Genomic DNA, 6000 nt, shown 5'->3' on the forward strand with positions numbered 1-6000 from the left:
TCTGTATGTGGTGCTTGCAGCTACATTAGCCATGATTAACACTCAGGTAGCAATTGCTAATGACTTCAAAAGCTGTTAGGAAATATTTTGTATTTTAACATGAAATTTAATACCTGAATAATCAAAACTAGATTGCCAACAGTTTTTCTTCACCTTTGCAGGCAGAACTAGATGTGTGAACCATTATTTAATTTGAGTCTCTGTCCATATCTTGTGGAACAAATATGCTGCAACAGCCTCAACCATCCAGACTAATCATCTTTACAGTAGTCCACTACTACCAAAAACTTCAAGAAAACCAGCTGGACCACCTGATCCACTGTACACTTAATTAGAAAATATCTGCTAGGAAGATTCTCATTCTGCGAGTTTCAATAAATGCTACATTTTTAGTCACCACATCCTTTTTACCTCCTCACCCTAAATTTCCATCTAAAATGCTTTCCTTCTTGTTGCCTGAGTAATAGCACAAAACCCAGTGTGGATTCACTGGAACATACTCTAGTGCTGTGACAGCAGTAAATAAAATTTACACAAACTGAAGTATAAAATCTACTATTTCATTATTACTGACAATTAGCTCTATATAACTTCCTACTTCTTGGAATGCAGATCATGCTTTTGGTTGGGCAGGGAAGCTAGTTTAGACTCTTCTCCTACACCTTTTAAATTAGGAAACAAACTGAAGCTTTACAAAAAATTTCTTAGGGTGCTTACCTAGATAACTTATCTCACAGGTAACATTCTCCTTGGTTGTATCCATATAATTCTGTCCCAAAAGGTATAGCAGAAAAAATTACAGTTCCAGCACATAATCACAGAGCAGCAAAAGATGAACACACTCCAATTCTATTAGCTGCTCCCTTCTTCTCTGGGAAAACAAAAAGAAAAGCAAAAACCTCCTTTGCAAATGAGAACATTTTGCATTAACATCAGACAAAGGAGGAAGCTGCACATCGCTGGAACAGAGCTTCCTCTTATAGCTGAGATTTATTCAAGCACAGAGCAGCTCGTGGATGTCAAGAGAAGTGAGGAATTATAGTTAATGTGCACCAAAGATACTATTTCACCAACCAGTTTATCTGCTTCGGCCTTGACCATTTTTTAGCTCAAGCTTATTTTTATTGGTGTAGCTGATAAGTGAATTTCTCGCATTTTGGGATTCTGGATGCTTCTGACACAATTAGAGCAGAAAAGGGCTGTGACATCTGCTTGGATTTTGGAAGAAAACTCTGGAATTAAATGTCTATTTAACCTATGTTTTGACCTTTCTACCACAGTGAAACATTCATCCCCAGAGGAACTATTAGTTGACCACTGCAGTCTTCACTGTGATACACCAGAGTCCTCTTAATTAAGACGACAGCAAAGCAGGTAAGAGTCATTTATTATGAGTAATGATAAACAGACAAGCACTGACAGAACAAAAATGGAGGCCTTTCCCTATGAGGCCTCTCTCTTTCCAGCCTCACTACCTCCAGACTGAAAGGGAAGAGTATTCTGCAGTGAACACAGTATTTTAATCACTACAGAGAATGTTAAGGTCAGGGTTAACTAAAAATTGATTTTAATTAAAAATATTCTAATTAAGTATTGAGAATGCCTTTATTTCCCAGAAATAAGTCCTGCACAAAGAGATTTACTGTCACTCTCAATGCTTCCAGTAAGGCAAAGTGAGGCTGTATGCACCCTTTTGGGAAGGGTAAGTATGTGAACTCACTATAGCCATGCTTAATTGATAGCGCTGTGAAACAAATTCTGCCAGCAACAAAAGAAAAGCTTGGTCATTCTAAAGCACTACCCCCAGGATGCTGATTTTTATGACAGTTATTATGCAAATATTTGGAAGTTCTTAAAGTTATAATGCAATTTAGATAGGAAATTGGGATTAAAATATATCTGTACTATCACTGATAGGTAGCCACCTTAGGCAGAGGGCAGCTCCCAGTCCAACAAGAGAACAAATGGAGGAAGTGGCCAGAGTCACTCTTTTCCTGGGCATCTTCTGTTTGATACTAATCCACTAGAGATAAAAAAGTCTGTAAAAATCTTGGCAAGTCAAACATCTACTTTTAATGAAACAACAACAAAAAAAAACCCCAAAAACACCAACCAAACAAAAAAAAAAGTGAAGTGTGGAAAGGATTGTCTATCAGTTACATTGGTAACCTGAGAGAAGAGTTGGGAAGAACTCCTTGCTCTGCTACTTAACTTCCTTTGCTAAAGCAAAGGGAGGCCAAGCCTGCAGTCCTAAAGCAACTGGTACCATCATAATTTAAAGGGAGAAAGAAACAATAAACATTAAAACTTTGAAACACTTACACAGTTCTACTTAACATCTGATTCTTGTTAACACATACAAGATGTTTTCAGGCTTCAGCACTTGGTTCTTAAAGCTCTGGTTTGCATACAGTATTCATTACAAAATTTAAAACCACAGTAAAAAAATTACTATATGAATCACTTAGCAATATTAAAGTAAAAAGATAGAAATTAAACTTCTTTCTATTCATTTCATTCACAACCTCCTTCTATTCACTCTTTATACCAGAAATTTTACCTGTTCTGAAGATGCTCTCAAAATGTCTTACATATAAAATCATAAGGTATATGAATAAACTCTGGCCTTTCTTTCTTTCCTGGAGTCATGCTGGCATTTGCACACTTTACACACTTTTGATAACGTATAAGACTCTCAGGCTGCTAATAAAAAAGAATTTTATTCTCACAATTTTAGAAGCTACTTTTGCTTAAGACAAGTTCAGTACAAGTGGGAGAACTATTCTCTCTTTATTCTTACCAGCCACCAACCAGCAAAGGCTCTTTTCCATACTTCAAAGTAGCTTTTTGAATACTTTTCATAATAGAGCATAATTCAGCTGGTACATTTGCTTGAAAAAAAAGTGTTATGAGATTTATTATTGTAAATCCTGAATTTAAATGAAGCTAAGAAGAGGCTTTGTTTCAAAGTCCAGAATGGTTGGAGGAGTTTAACTGGCAGTCATGGAAGAACTGCAATCACTTGATTTTCAAAACTATCCAAAAAAAAAAAAAATTCTGCACCTTCCAACAAGGCTTATGTCAATAGAATATCTTCTGGCTTAGTTCATTAAAATGCTTCCTTAAGAAATGATTTAGAAGTACAGAATAAGGGCAGTGTAAATCAGCAAAGTGATTAATCCATTCAAAAAGCCAAATATAACTGAAGCCACCTGTGTTTTCACTGCCTCCATTCCCCCTCCTGCTTTTCTCCTCCTCCAGCAAGTTCTCAGTCCTGACAGAAAACCAAAGCAGTCCTACACGGCCACACACTGAGATCACCAGACTCCACAGGTCCAAGCCGTTCATCCCTTTTGTCCACCTGTTTGCACAGCAGACCTGCTTGGTGCTCCAAAGCCCAGATTTTCCTTTGGGCTTCTGTTGAAATTAAATTCAGTTCCACAGTTCCTGTGTATAATACAAGAATTATGGTTGCATAATTTTCTAGTAGAGGCAAATATTGTATTATATGGTAACACTCTAGCCCACTGATGGCTGGACTTACACTATCTTAACCTATTTTGCTTCCTTGAGGGGACTAATCCTCACGTAACATGTCTAAGTGCATCCACATTAAGGGATTTGGCACTTGAGCTGTGCAGTACAGGTCGTGTTGCTCGTGCTCTCACAGAGCCCTTGTGCAGGTTATATTTGTATTCACTGCTCCGTTCATCTCTGGGCAATTTCTATTCAATACCTTCCTGGCTGCAGACATATTTCCTTCCCTTTTGTGCACTGCACTAAATTTGTACTCGCAAAGGCACCAGAATGTGTCAGGTACAAATATGAGCATATCTCAAGGTACTGCAAATTTACTGTTCCAGGGAAAAATTAACTTTGTTGCCAAGCATTTTATATACCTCATAATCAACAATTTCTGGCCACAATTTGAGGTAAGAGGCATCAACTGGGATAGATTTTGCAAAATGAATTTTTGGGATATATTTTATAAAATGTGAGCAAAAGAATTTAGCAGGTTAAAAGGAAGAACAATTTTTAAAGTGTAATTCTTTATTTTAAACCAAGTGTGTATGTTCTTTTAAAAACAGCCCTATCTAAAATAAAATGTGAAATAAGGGCAGCCCACACGCCATGAAACCCAGCATCACAAAGTACAGAATATACCAGTAGTTCAGGCTTGCTGCAGAAATTTCAGAGAAAGTCAAAACACCGAACTGGTGGGTGTTATTGAGTAAGTGGCTGGAAATAGCATGTGGAGTGCTGAACCAGCTCCTTGTAGCAGAGCTTCATCTGCAAGTGCAGAAAGAAATTTCTTCATCTGAGTTTATTCAACAAGTTCATTTTGATGCCTGGTTCATTAAGAGATGGGAACCAAACACGGTTTGAAAAAAGCAGCCAGTTTGATTTTCCCTTTTCCAAACTTTGTGCAAAATCAAGGTGTGGGATGCTTAGATCTAACTTGTGGGAGGATGAGATCTGGTAGTATGAATATCTTGGAAGTGGGGGGAGATAAAAACAAATTCTCATTTCTCATTTTTAATGATTCCTTTGTGCATTTTAACTGAATCCCATCAAATGTTACTTAACAGAAAGAATCAGTTAAAAGCTCACAGCATCTAATAAACAAAATAGTACTTGATGGATTAAAGAACAAAATCAGAAGTTTGAAAAGATATATGTTCATGTACCTAAAATCAATGACTACTCCAGTCCTACTGACTGTCAAAAAGTAGCGTTGTGCCAAGCACCTGGAATCCACTATTTTAAAACATAATTAAAAATTTTAAATATAAAATAAATTATGTAAATTAGTATTTCCAGCTTGCCATTTTAAACCATGAATCAATTATTTAAATATCTTGTTTAAACCAACAATAGAAAAAGGAAGCAGTGAAACCAGTATTTTAACTTCTAGCACCAAATTTACATACAAATAACCATTCTCGAGTATATGTCCTTGTTTCTTCGAGAAAGAATTCTTATGTTTATTTTCTTCCAGTAACATGCCAGCATTTCAGAAAAGGCAAATCAATTATGACCTCCTTCATATTTCACATCCTTGTGTTTGTTCCAAGGATCGAACACTGACACAGCAGTGGATCTCATGACTGCTTTCCATCAGGTATATTAAACTGATTGTCAATTAGGTCAGGCTTTCAGGTTGCAGAGCAAAGATTTCTCACACTCAATTCTTTAGAAATATGGGTTAGAAAATTGCAATTTTCATTTTACTTTAACCCTCCCCATAACTACTTTGGATTTAAGACTGTCTTTCATCATTAACTACTGATTTTGTTTGCAGATTTATTTTGATGTTGTTTTTTACTAATAATCAGGAAAGACATCCAATTCTGAATAAATTATGTCCATGCTGTGTAAAGTGAACACCTCTCAGGGGTCATTTTACACTCTCCTACCACTAATGGCTAGGCATGTCTGTTTCCCAGCTGAGAATGTTATCAGTTTAAGTAATAGTTTAAGCTTATACAAATAAAGTTTGGAACAAGGTCATTCTGGTTTACCCAGGTCTTAAACAGCACCTTTCTGCCAAAAGCCTGAATCAACACCACCATAAGAATCCATAAGGATTTCCTGCAGTTCCAGAGACTGTTTTACCATAACCATTCCTGTCAAGCCTGATCATACCAGAAATCTTACCCAAAAGTCAGGTGAAAACACTTTGTTTAGGTGTCACCCTTCAGTGAACAACTTTGTCTACATGTACATCTGCTCTCCTTGGCTCAAGCAATCATTGTCCACACTTCATGCCACAACTAAAGCCTTTATCTCTGGTCAGTGACCTAGAGGGAATACTGCTAGATTTATTAAGGAGTGACAGACAGACATATGGTGAGGTTTGAACATTAGGGTCATTGTGGTTTCGTTTATCAGGGAATGTTAAGTCAAGATTAGCTCCTATTTCTGGCTCCAGGGCTTGCTCTGGTATCTTGGGCAAGACAATTTAGCGCCATGGACTGCCATACATGTCCATCCTGACTA

This window comes from Corvus kubaryi, unplaced genomic scaffold, assembly GCF_017639235.1.
Source record: "Corvus kubaryi isolate FWS band 111438036 unplaced genomic scaffold, C.kubaryi_AGA036_p1.0 37284, whole genome shotgun sequence".
Lineage (NCBI taxonomy): Eukaryota > Metazoa > Chordata > Aves > Passeriformes > Corvidae > Corvus > Corvus kubaryi.